The sequence below is a fragment of the Pipistrellus hanaki genome, assembly GCF_964339955.1.
Source record: "Pipistrellus hanaki genome assembly, chromosome: 17".
Classification (NCBI taxonomy): Eukaryota; Metazoa; Chordata; class Mammalia; order Chiroptera; family Vespertilionidae; genus Pipistrellus; species Pipistrellus hanaki.
The window spans coordinates 8,936,120-8,948,803 of record NC_140519.1 but is presented as its reverse complement, the minus strand read 5'-3'; the positions used below and the strand labels follow the sequence as shown (position 1 = coordinate 8,948,803).

The following is a 12,684-nucleotide window of genomic DNA, read 5'->3' as shown; positions in this document are numbered from 1 at the left end:
CCTTGCCCCATCACTGTGTCCTGGGACCTCAGTCTGCTCTCCTCACCCCAGTGCAGCGTCATGGGACCTCTGGCTGCTCCCCTGACCCCAGTGCTGGGTCATGGGACCTCTGGCTGTTCTCCTTGCCCCAGCGCTAGGTCATGGAACCTCAGGCTGCTCCCCTTGCCACAGTGCTGGGTCATGGGACCTCTGGCTGCTCCCCTGACCCCAGTGCTGTGTCATGGGACCTCAGGCTGCTCCCCTTCCCCAGTGCTAGGTCATGGGACCTCAGGCTGCACTCCCCACCCGGTGGGGCTTGATGGGGACCTCAAGGTACATCCCCACCCCAGTGCTTGGTCATGAGATCTCAGGCTGTTTCCCTTGTCAGAGTTCTGGGTCATGGGACCTCAGGCTGCTCCCCTTGCCCCAGCTCTGGGTCATCGGACCTCTGGCTGTGCCCCTTGCCCCAGTGCTGGGTCATGGGACCTAAGGCTGCTCCCCTCACCCCAGTGCTGGGGCAAGCTCAGGCAACTCTATGTGGAAGCAGGAATTAGGCATTGCTGTAATTAACACAATTAGTATTCCTAAGAATCTCTAGATGATGGACAGATGATCTGAAGTTCAGTTCACCAACTGTTTCTAGTCTTGTGCTAAATAAAACTCACTCTACCCTCAATAAGTTCATTGATTGCTAAGGGGGACAAGCATTCAAACAAATAAACATATGATATATTTTATAACGTAATTATACACAATGTATTAAAATGGTACAGAGCAGAGGAGGCTTTTTTCTTGTGAGATATATTTTTTTAAAGCTTCCCAGAAAAGATGATTCTGGATAAGTTTTAAAGTTTAGTTGTCATTTTCCAGGGGGACAACGGAAGGTTGCATGATAGAAATGAGCATTTGAGAGGCATAAAACAGCATGTAGAATGAATGCATTGAGGAGTGAAACCAAGGAGCGCATACTTGAAATGACAAATAAATGAGGTTTAACAGATTGTCAAGTTCAAGAAATGAATACTTAGTAGAAGCTGATCATGTTGGAGAGATGGAAACAAAATTCTACAGGGCTTTGCCATCATGGGACATGATGACCACCCTGTTGTGCCCTGAGGCTAATGAGGATTGGGGCAGAGGCTCAGAGGTGTCTTGATCACACCACCTGTTAGATCACTCCATCAGCCTCCTGCAGACACATGAAGTAAAGCCTTAAGGCAGACAACAGTGAAGGGTCTACTGCAACAATCAGTCCTGCTGCCTGGAGAAGCCTCTCTTCCTGGAGAGGGCACCTCTGAGGAGCTCCCGGGTGCTCTGGTGGAAAATTCTATGATCTGGGCGTTCCAAGCATAATCGTCATCCACCCCATCATCATTTTTATGTCAGCATCACTATAATATTTTTTTAAATATATTTTATTGATTTTTTTCTTTTTCTTTTTTTACGGAGAGGAAGAGAGAGGGATAGAGACTTAGAAATATCGATGAGAGAGAAACATCGATCAGCTGCCTCCTGCTCAACCTCTACTGGGGATGTGCCCGCAATCAAGGTACATGCCCCGGACCCGAAATCGAACCCGGGACCCTTGAGTCCGCAGACTGACGCTCTACCCACTGAGCCAAACCGGTTTCGGCTCACTGTAATATCTTGACAACTTGTACATTCTCACCACCAGAACAGGGGGCTCCGTGTATGTTTTATCACAAGGATCCCCAGCAGTGGCTTTTAAAGCTATATTCTGGGGTGCCAGCATTCTGGATAACTAACTCCTCAGTCATCAGTCCGGGTCTGAGCACATGAGGCTCAGTTCCACTCTACATCCCTCCCCCCAACTTTAAAGAAACAGGATTTTTAAAATTTACACTAACTTATTTTGCATTGTCACAGGATAAGGAGTTTTTTATTCCAGTTTCCCTCCTGGTTCCTAAACCTTCCCAATTCATTCCTTATTGGCCAGACATACAATAAATTAGAAAGAAAAAAAAGGGGGGGGGGGAAGGAGGCCTTTCACACTGCAACTCAAAGCATAGAAAAGAAACAACTCTCCTAGCGTAACACCAAAAAGCACTGAGAAAAAGCCCCCGTAAGAGTCCAGTTGCCGGATGGATGTTTGACTTTGCCAAAAAGAAGCATCTCTTCCTCTTTTTCCTCCACCCACATGCAGCTCAAACTCAGCTAACACACAGGGGAGCCTCTAATGGAATGGAAAGATTCCTGAGGCCAGGAGGACAAGCAATGTGGGAGCATCCAAGAGTAGGATGGAGAGAAGGGTTTAGGAGTCAAGGGCATGGCAGGGGGAAGTAGAAGGGAGGAGGGACTCAAAGATGGGAGCAGTTGAAGCTAAAGGCTCTTCATGCCTTCCTATGAACTGGCGGGCTAGATGGATAGAACAGAGAACCATTTCCAAGTTTCCACCGATTCCTGGATGCCATGTGGATTATAAGAGGCAAAGGAAGCCGGAAGACAGGGCAGGGCTGTGTAGCTTCGGGTTCCCTGAGACGGAATAATTTCATAATCGGATAAAAGGAGAAAATAAAATAAAATGTGTGAGGTGCTGAGGGGTCAGCAAATTTTCCCTGTAAAGGCCAGAGAGCAAGTATTTTTAGCTTTGCCGATCATACCACCTCTGTCACCACCATTCAAGCCTCATGGAGCAGGGAAAGCAGCGAGAGCTGACATGTACTAGGAAACAAGTGTGTGTGGCTGTGTTCCAATAATACTTTATAAAACCAGAGGTGGGCCAATCTGTCCTGCAGCAATGAAGTATGGACCCACAATAAGTGAGTCACAAACATTAGCTGTTATTACTATTATTGTTATTATTATCATTTTATCTATCTACTACATCCTTCCAGATTCTTTTTGTTTGATAGTTAGCCCATAGTACATTTCTACATTGATGTCTTATACCAACCTTCCTAAGTCACGGTCATAATAAAGATGTTACAGTATACTGAACTTCCACATAATTTTTTTAAAATAGGCCTTTCACACTGCAACTCAAAGCATAGAAAAGAAACTTAACTCTTGCCTTGATGCGACTCCATCCTACACCTTCTCTCCCACCTAAGTGCATGCTCTCCCCCCATGGAAGATTCTATGGACATGGACATGAGCCCTCTGAGGCCCCAGAACCATCTTTTCAGTTGTGAATGAAAGGCTGACGAAGATTATCCCTTTAAGGTGGATAATGAGGAAAATGAGCACCAGTGATCTTTACGAACCGTCAGTCTAGGGGCTGGAGCAAAGGATGAGATGCACATTGTCGATGCAGAGACCATGAATTACAAAGGCAGTCCCATTAAAGTAACACTGGCAACTTTGAAAATGTCTGTACAGCCAACAGTTTCCCTTGGTGGCTTTGCAATAACACCACCTGTGGTGTTACGGTTGAAGCGTGGTTTGGGGCCTGTGCATATTAGTGAACAGCACTTAGTAGCTGTGGATGAAGATGCAGAGTCAGAAGATGATGAGGAGCAGGATGTGAAACTCCTAAGTATGTCTGGAAAGCGGTCAGCCCCTGGAGGTGGTAGCAAGATTCTGCAGAAAAAAGTAAAACTTGTTGATGAAGATGATGAGGATGAGGAGGAGGAGGATGAAGATGATGATGATAGTGATGATTTTGATAATAATGAAGCATAAGAAAAAGCTTCAGTAAAGAAATCTATACTTTAGCCAAAAATGAGCAAAAATCAAATCAAAATGGAAAAGACTCAAAGCCATCAACACTAAGATCTAAAGGTCAAGAATCCTTCAAAAAAAAAACAACAGGAAAAAACTCCTAAAACACCAAAGGGACCTAGTTCTGTAGAAGACATTAAAGCAAAAATGCAAGCAAGTATAGAAAAGGGCGGTTCTCTTCCCAAAGTGGAAGCCAAGTTCATTAATTTCGTGAAGAATTGCTTCCGGGTGACTGACTTGGAGGCTATTCAAGATCTCTGGCTCTTTAAGAAAATAGTTTAAGCCGAAACCAGTTTGGCTCAGTGGATAGAGTGTCAGCCTGCGGACTGAAAGGTCCTGGGTTCAATTCCTGTCAAGGGCATGTACCTGGGTTTCGGGCACATCCCCACTAGGAGGTGTGCAAGAGGCAGCTGATTGATGATTCTCTCTCATCGATGTTTCTAACTCTCTATCCTTCTCCTTTCCTCTCTGTAAAAAAATCAATAAAATATATTTTTTTAAAATAGTTTAAACAGTTTGTTAAAATTTTCCATTTTATTTCATTTCTGTAACAGTTGATATCTGGCTGTCCTTTTTATAATGCAGAGTGAGAACTTTCCCTACCGTGTCTGATAAATGTTGTCCAGGTTTCATTGCCAAGAATGTGTTGTTCAAAGCGCCTGTTTAGTTTTTAAAGATGGAACTCCACCCTTTGCTTGGTTTTAAGCATGTATGGAATGTTAGGATAGGACGTAGTAGTAGTAGTGGTCAGACAAATGGGAATGGTGGGGAGACAAAAATATACATGTGAAATAAAACTCAGTATTTTAATTTAAAAAAAAAGAAACTTAACTCTCCTAGCGTAACACCAAAAAACACTGAGAAAAATAAACAAGTCCTGGTTTAAATATATATGTGTATTTATACATACTAATGAACTATAATAAGTACATTTGTAAAATGTATATATTAGTTTTTTATAGAGAATATATATTCACTTTATGTAGAATATATATTATCTTACTTATTCTATATATAATATATAAAATATATTTTCTATATAAAAATAGTTTGCATGCATATATAAATATATATGTATTGGGTCGGCAACTAAGTAATTGCGGATTTTAAAAAGAAAATCAAAGAATTTTTTCATGGAACTAAATAACTTTATTCTGTAATGTATTGCCCATTTTGATCAATGACCTTTTGCCATCTTTCAGGCAGCATCATAATCCCACGTTCAAAAAACTTCTGGTTTTTATTAGCAAAAAACTGAATCAGGTACGATTTGACATCATCATCATTATTGAAATTTTTACCATTCAAGGAGTTTTGTAAAGATCGAAACAAAAAGTAATCAGATGGTGCAAGGTCAGGACTATATGGTGGATGTGGCAAAACATCCCAACCAAGCTCCATTAATTTTTGCCGAGTGACCAAAGATGTGTGTGGCCTTGCATTGTCATGATGGAATACAACACCTTTTCGATTTGTCAATTTGGGCCGCTTTTCTTCAACTGCATTGTTTAATTTCATTAGTTGTTCAATGTAGACATCAGAATTGATCATTCAGTTGGGTGGTAAGAGTTCAAAGTAGACAATTCCTTTGTAATCCCACCAAACTGATAACAAAACCTTCTTTTGATGAATATCAGCTTTTGATGTTGTTTGAGTTGGTTCACCTGGCCTGCTCCACGATCTTTTCCACTTGATATTGTTGTAAACAACCCATTTTTCATCGCCAGTTATCAGTCGTTTTAAAAATGGATCATTTTCATTACGTTTCTTTAGCAAATTGCAGCTGCTAATGCGTTGCATTAACTGTGATTCTTTCAGTTCGTGAGGAACCCATGTATCGAGTTTTTGAACATAGCCAAGTTGTTTTAAGTGATTTTCAATGCATGTATGTGATACATGAAGCTTCTCTGCAATCTCACGTGTTGTACTGTGACAGTCCGAATTGATTATTGCTTTGATTAGGGCATCATCAACTTCAACTGGACGACCAGAGCGTTTTTCATCTTTGAGTGAAAAATCACCAGAACGAAATTTGGCAAACCAATTTTGACACTGCCGTTCTTTTAAGGCTTCGTCACCATAAACAGCACATAACTTTTTATGAGCTTGCGATGCTTTTTTCCCTTTGCGGAAATAAAAAAGCAAAATATGACGAAAATGTTCCTTTTGATTTTCCATTTTTCAACGAACGCCAAACGAAAACTACAAAACAGATCAAAAAACTTTTTTTACTGATTAACAGCTGAATAGCCAACTATCAAATAACAAAATGTGTTTTACATTTGTACTACGTCTGCAAACCTAAAAATTCAACTGAAGCCATATATGTGTGAAACCCGCAATTACTTAGTTGCCGATCCAATACATTTGTAAAATGTATATATTAGTTTTTTATAGAGAATATATATTCACTTTATGTAGAATATATATTCTCTTACTTATTCTATATAATAAGTTATATTTTATAAAATATATCTTCTATATAAAAATAGTTTGCATGTATATATAAATATATATGTACTAGATTTGGCAAAACTTCCTTCTACCACCACAAATGCTTATAATTTCAAGTGCTCGCACCTCCCTTTCATGACCATTTGGGTTTTGAGTTTGCCTTATAGGACAGGCTTTTGCACAGCTTGAACATGGGTGAGAACCAACTTCTAACAAGGTTGCTTCTCCCAGACACCATCCTTACTGCCATCAGAGTTACTATCACCCAGAAACCTCTCCTTCCTCAGAGAGAGCCCCGGGTTCCAGAAGCGGGTCCTGCCAGCATGTTGGCACCTTGCCAGCAGGCCCGTCTCTTTGCCCCGCCCAGTCAAGGCCTCCAGGCTCAGAACAAATGACTTCGGGTTCTAGTCTTAGGGGATTGATAAGAACACGCATTTGATGTTGGCTTAAAGAGTTGTGGTCTATTTGCAAGCCTGAGGCTCCTGGGAAAATTACCTGAAGTCCTTGCAAGGGAAGAAGAACCTTTCCTTTTTCACAAGAATAAATGGGAATAATTATATATTGGTACTAGAGGCCCTACAAGATCAGGTCTAAACCAGCAGTTGGGCATCCCTCTCACAATCCTGGACCACTGGCTCCTAACCGCTCATCTGCCTGCCTGATTGCCCCTAACCACTCTGCATGCCTGCCTGATTGCCCCTAACTGCTCACCTGCCTGCCTGATTGCCCCTAACCCCTCTGCCTGCCTGCCTGATTACTCCTAACTACCTCTGCCTCTGCCCCTGCCGGGTGATGGCTTCATCAGGAAGGACATCTGGAATGATGTCCCACATCCGGAATGATGTCCAGGAGGTTGTTTGGCTGTCCAGTCTAATTAGCATATTATGCTTTTATTATTATAGATTATACCATTTCTTCTATACAAAGGCAAAAGGGGAGGCTCAGAAAGTTTGAAGGAGAAAGTGACAGAAACTGAACTAGTTTGCAAGCATTCTGACAGTCACAATAAGCTCTTTACATCTACATTTCATCAGAATAACCTTTTCCTATCCACTTCAAATAAGTAAATTTATTATACATTAGAATATTAGATGGTCTATGAATAGATGATGATGCAAAATAGATCTGGGCACAAACACAGCTGGACAAAATACACTGGAAAAGCCCTAGAGATGGGAGCCTGTGGGCAAATCATTTATATCTGGACATGGACATTTACACAATAGGACACATTTTCAGCAGGTTGTCAGGCTCTGGGCAACCACAATCTTTTCAGCAGCTAGTTGAAAGGATGAGAAGGAATCAATAAACAGGACAGCCCTGGTCCCGGTGTTCATGCAGCCACAATCCAGAGGGGGCGGGGGGATGGTGGAAGTGCTTGGGTTTCAGAATGAAAGCAGTAGCACTGACAATGTGACGATGAGTTTAGCTGGAGTTTAAGGAAGGGGGTTTCCTGGGTTGTGAATAAGGGTCAGGAATAGAAGGAATAGGAAAACACTTAGGACTGACAACAATGGGGAGCTGATACCTCCCGTAGGATTGAAAAGGCAACAGAAGAAAATGGGCTTAACAGAGGCTGGTGAGAGAGCTGATAAAGAAGAGGACTGCCTCCTGGACCTGTGGCTGCTGAGGATCAACCCTAGACAAAAACAAAACAAAACACAACACAACAAAACACTACAAAACCAGGAGGAAGCTGGTTGATGTAGGAAATCAATTTTTCTGCTCTCCTGACTGCTACCCACAGCCCCCAGTGGCAGAAGCTCAGCTAACTAAAGGAACCTGGGCGATGCAGCCTATAAAGTTATATATATATATATATATATATATATATATATATATATATATATATATATATATATTTCAGAGAGGAAAGGAGAGGGAGTGAGATAGAAGCATCAATGATGAAAGAGAATTATTAATCAGCTGCTTCTTACATGCCCCCACACTGGGGATTGAGCCCAGAACCCTGGCATATGCCCTGATGGGGAATTGAACCTTGACTCCTGGTTCATAGGTCAATGCTCAACCACTTAACCACATTGGCCGGGCAAAGTTTGGCTTCATGAGGCACCGAAATTATAGAGAAGAGTGGAGAGTGAAACAAATCTTTTTTTGGTACAGGATGTTGAAACAGAAGAATAACCAGTCTACTTATGATATATTCTCAGAGTCTAGTACCCATGAAAGGCACACAGTAGGCCCTGAATTCATGCTTATTTAATGGGTTTTGGAGTCAGTTAGACATCTTTGTCACTGTATAACTGTGGGATATTGGACAATTTCCTTAAACTCTTTGTTGCAATTTTCATAACTGTAAAGTGGAAATAATGATGCCTTCTTCACAGGGTTTTAGTAAAAATAAGAGTGGCTTTTTTTTAAACACTTGGTATGTAGGAAACTTTCAAATAGTATTATATTCTTTCCTGCCTTCTTTTATGCCATTGTATCCTTATTACTGTAATATTTCTAGGAATTTATAGCCCAGAAAGCATAAAATTCAATGTTAGACACAACTGGAAAATATTTTAACAACTTAAAAGTGTTGAAAACAATCCCTCAAAATGATAGAAAAAGTAAAATGATGCTGGTCTTAAAAGAGATTAAGGGAACCAACCAAAAGATTACAGTCATCTACAATGCCACTCCTTAAAATAGCTCTTTGATTTTTACATCAAAGCATTCTGGACAATCGTTTAAAAATGTTATAAAAGCTATCACCCCTGGGGTGATGAATATGTTTCTAATCTCTTCCTACCCTGCTCCTCTCCCACAGAGGTATTTGTCCAAAACCAGAATTGATTATATCACTTTCCTCTCTTAAACATCTCTCTCTGTACCCATAGCACAAAGTGCAAACTCCTTAGCAAGACACCCAAAGGATTTTTCCCAATAAAACTAAAAAATATACCTCTAAGCCAATCTCTTAGCCCTCCATACATTACATATCAACTTCACTGAACAATTCACACTTTGCAATACATTTTCATGTATTTGTTGCTCTCTACATTTTCATGTATTGCTGCTTTCTACATGACCAGGTGAAACCTATCAGCCCTTCCAATCTTAGCCCCAATGTTGCTTCTTTGGAATGTAGGTCATTCCTCTCCTTTTTTCCCCATAGTGCCTCAACATAATTCTTAATGTGCTGTGTCCTAATTAGTTGTATGTGTCTTTTTAACCAATTCAATTCACATTCAAAGTACAGCCTATATGGACCAGATAGAGTGAATACTTTTTAACTGAATACATATATCTAGAGGAAACAAAAATTTATGAAGGTGGGTTTCTAAATGAAGGTGAATATACAGTGAATGTTAAATTTGTAAGGTGGGAATACATGTGCTTTAATAAGGAGACTAGAAATTTGTGTTTGTTGGTATTGATGCCAAGGCCAGTGCTTTGAGGATGAGACAGAGCAAACAGTGTTTTCATGGAAGAGCAAATATGTAGGATACAAGTCATGGAGAGGCCATGGAAGTTAAAGAACAACAACAACTAGTCCTCAATCCCTCACTTTTCCCATGCAGCCTTCTCTGGCCATTTGGACCTTAGGAAACAGCCCCACTTTGGCAGTGTGTAGCTCAGACAGGCTTTAGCATCTGTTCAGCCCATCTACAGCTGTTGTTACTAACTTTGCCTTTCCTCCCCACTAAATTATAAGCTTCCTGAAAGCTGAAACCACATCTCATTATCCACAACCTCTGTATACACAACAATGAGTTGTTGAATGAAATGATGAAAGGCTTTAAATTCCTAATCCTGAGTCTGACTTTGTTGGAATAGACTATGGAGAGGCACGTCCCAGCTGGCCCTCCCTTCCTTCCCCCTCCTCCACAAGAGAGAGGAAATTGCTTTTTATTCATTTACCTTATATTTATCAACTGCCTGCTGTATGCCAGTACCTGCTGAGGTGCTGGAGATACAAGACACAGTTCTTGACTTGCTAGCAGTGGTTCTCAACCTTTCTAATGCGGCAACCCTTTAATACATTTCCTCATGTTGTGGTGACCCCCAACCATAAAATTATGTTCGTTGCTACTTCATAACTGTAATTTTGCTACTGTTAATGAATCATAATGTAAATACCTGTGTTTTCTGATGGTCTTAGGCTTTACAACAGCGTTCTCAACCTGTGGGTCACCTAAGACCATTGGAAAACACAGATATTTACATTACGATTCATTCAGTAGCAACATTACAGTTATGAAGTGGCAACGAAAATAATTTTATGGTTGGGGGTCACCACAACATGAGGAACTGCATTAAAGGGTTGCCGCATTATAAAGGTTGAGAACAACTGTGTTAGAGTTTACCCTTCAATGAAGGAGACATAGCAATGAGTAAACAACTATAAAATAATATTATTCAAGAAATTATAATCTGTGAAGAAAAATAGAATTGGATGAGGGTTTTAGAGTGATGGGAGGCCATTTTCAATAATTGTGGTCAAAAAGATGTCTCTGAACAGATGCTCTAGGATCTAAGATACACATATTGTGAGCAATGAAGTCACATGAGTGTGCCATCAGGACATGTCAAGACTTTTCAATCAATTATTGAACCTGTTCATAAGCTCAAACAACAAACCCTTCAAAGGGAGGTAAGATTCATAGAGCTTATTTTTTCTTCAGATGCCCTCAGTATCTATTATCACTAATCTGAACATTTCCTGTTATGATTCTTTCAATTTCCCACTAACACCTGACATGAGATTTGGTTGATGTGAAAACGTACAGGTTACTTTTTCAATAGACACTGAAAATTAGAATTTTCTTTTCTCTATCATGTCTATTCTCCTTTCCTCTATCAAATCTCACTGTAATGTTTACAAGCTGGCCATCTATATGTTTGATGGATGTCCCTGAGATGCAGCAGAAGGGCTGTCAGATATTGCAGATATTCCTATGCCTCATCATTTCAGTCTTTGTCTGATTGGACATCTACCCAGCTCAGGGTCTTTTCCCTCGTCCTTCTTTCTCTTCCCATTTTGTCTGAGTTCTACATTCAAAGTCTAGAATACTAGATTGTGAAGTTGTCAAGTGTTTGGCAACTTAGAAATAAGGAAAGGGGAAGATATTTTATGAGCTCCCCCAGAATTCTCCTTGAATAAGCAGAGAGAAGAATAAACTGGGGCATTCTCACAATAATTTTGTTCTATCACCATGAGTTTTGACCTACAGAAAAGTGGGTGTTTTCTTGGTGAATGCTAAATGTCCACAAAGTATAGTCCCCAGTGTATTATGAAAGAAACTGATGCTTGGAAAATGCGTGTAAATCTGACATTGTTTTCCTTTAATGTGATTGATAACTTTGTTACCTTCTCAGAGCAGGTGGAAAAAAGAATTACTTTGACTCTATCCTTTTCTCCTATTTGTTTTTGTCCTTGAGCTTGCTCAGGACCCAGGCTCCATTTCTACATGTTGAATCCAGTTTTACACACAAATGACCATTCTTAATGTACCCAAATCCTACATGGTTTTTAATCTTTGTTGCTATTGGAGCAGTAATCATAGTTCACCATTGATGCTCCAACTCCATGATCAAGAAGGAACAATGCTACATATTCAAGATTCAGAGCTAGTCCTATATAATAAAAAGCTAATATGCAAATAGACTGAATGGTGGAACTGAACAACCGGTCTCTATGACTTGAGCTGACCACCAGAGGGTGAGTGCAGAATATGGCGGGCATTGGCAGCAGGTGGCAAAGCATGGAACATGGTGGGCGTCGGCCATGGTAATGGTAGAGCAGGTGAGCAGGGGCACCAGACCAAGGCAGGGCGCAGATTGCTGTCATTGGGGCCAGCCTCTGGTGGTTACTGAAAATTCTTTGCTCCCGTGTGCTGGAGTCCTGCCCAGTGCTCTCATCTGCTGCTGGCACTGGCCCTGCTCCCACCCACTGCTGGTGCTGGAGCCACCACTCGCACCCACTGCTGATGGTGCCAGCCCCATGAGCACCCACTGCTGGTGCTGGCCCCAATAGCTCCATGCTGTCAGCAGGTGGGAGTGAGGTGCTGTTAGTGCATGGGAGCAGTAGCAGTGGGAGCAGAGCTGACAAACGGGACTGGAGGCCTTGGCAGGAGGGGCAGGGTGGGGGCACAGAGGATGGGCTGAGACCTGCTCTTGTGCCTACTGCAGCCCTATAGCCCACAGTTCCTTTCCAGGTACATGAATTTATGCACTGGGCTTCTAGCAGAATATAAAACTGGAGCTTGGACTTGGTCTCAAGGGCTTGCCAGAACAGCCTGGTAGGTTATCTCATGAGTTCTTAGACAAAATGAAGTTGTGGAGTGTGTCAATTTGGTCACTGGGCTTTTTTTCTGCCTTTCCTTTCATCATGTACTTATGCATCTTATTTTCTCCGATTATATTAAGTTAAACTAAATACTTCCATCCCTTTGCACAGCATAGCCTCTCTTACACTGTCCCAAACTATGCCAAATGCTGAGATATTTGGCTCTTCAACTCAAGGTTCTATCACATTCTTCCCACATAGATATGAGTAGACAGCACTGATTGTGGATTTCGGAGTCATGTAGCCCAGGGTTTGATTTCTAGCTCTACTGT

General features: G+C 41.3%; 1 pseudogene across 1 annotated transcript; it reads left to right on the top strand.

Moving 5' to 3' along the window:
• The first annotated feature begins 3,066 nt into the window (after positions 1 to 3,066).
• On the top strand, positions 3,067 to 3,943 carry LOC311612105 (nucleophosmin-like; annotated as a pseudogene). Its single transcript has one exon. The product of its transcript is annotated as a nucleophosmin-like (transcript).
• The last annotated feature ends 8,741 nt before the right edge of the window (positions 3,944 to 12,684 follow it).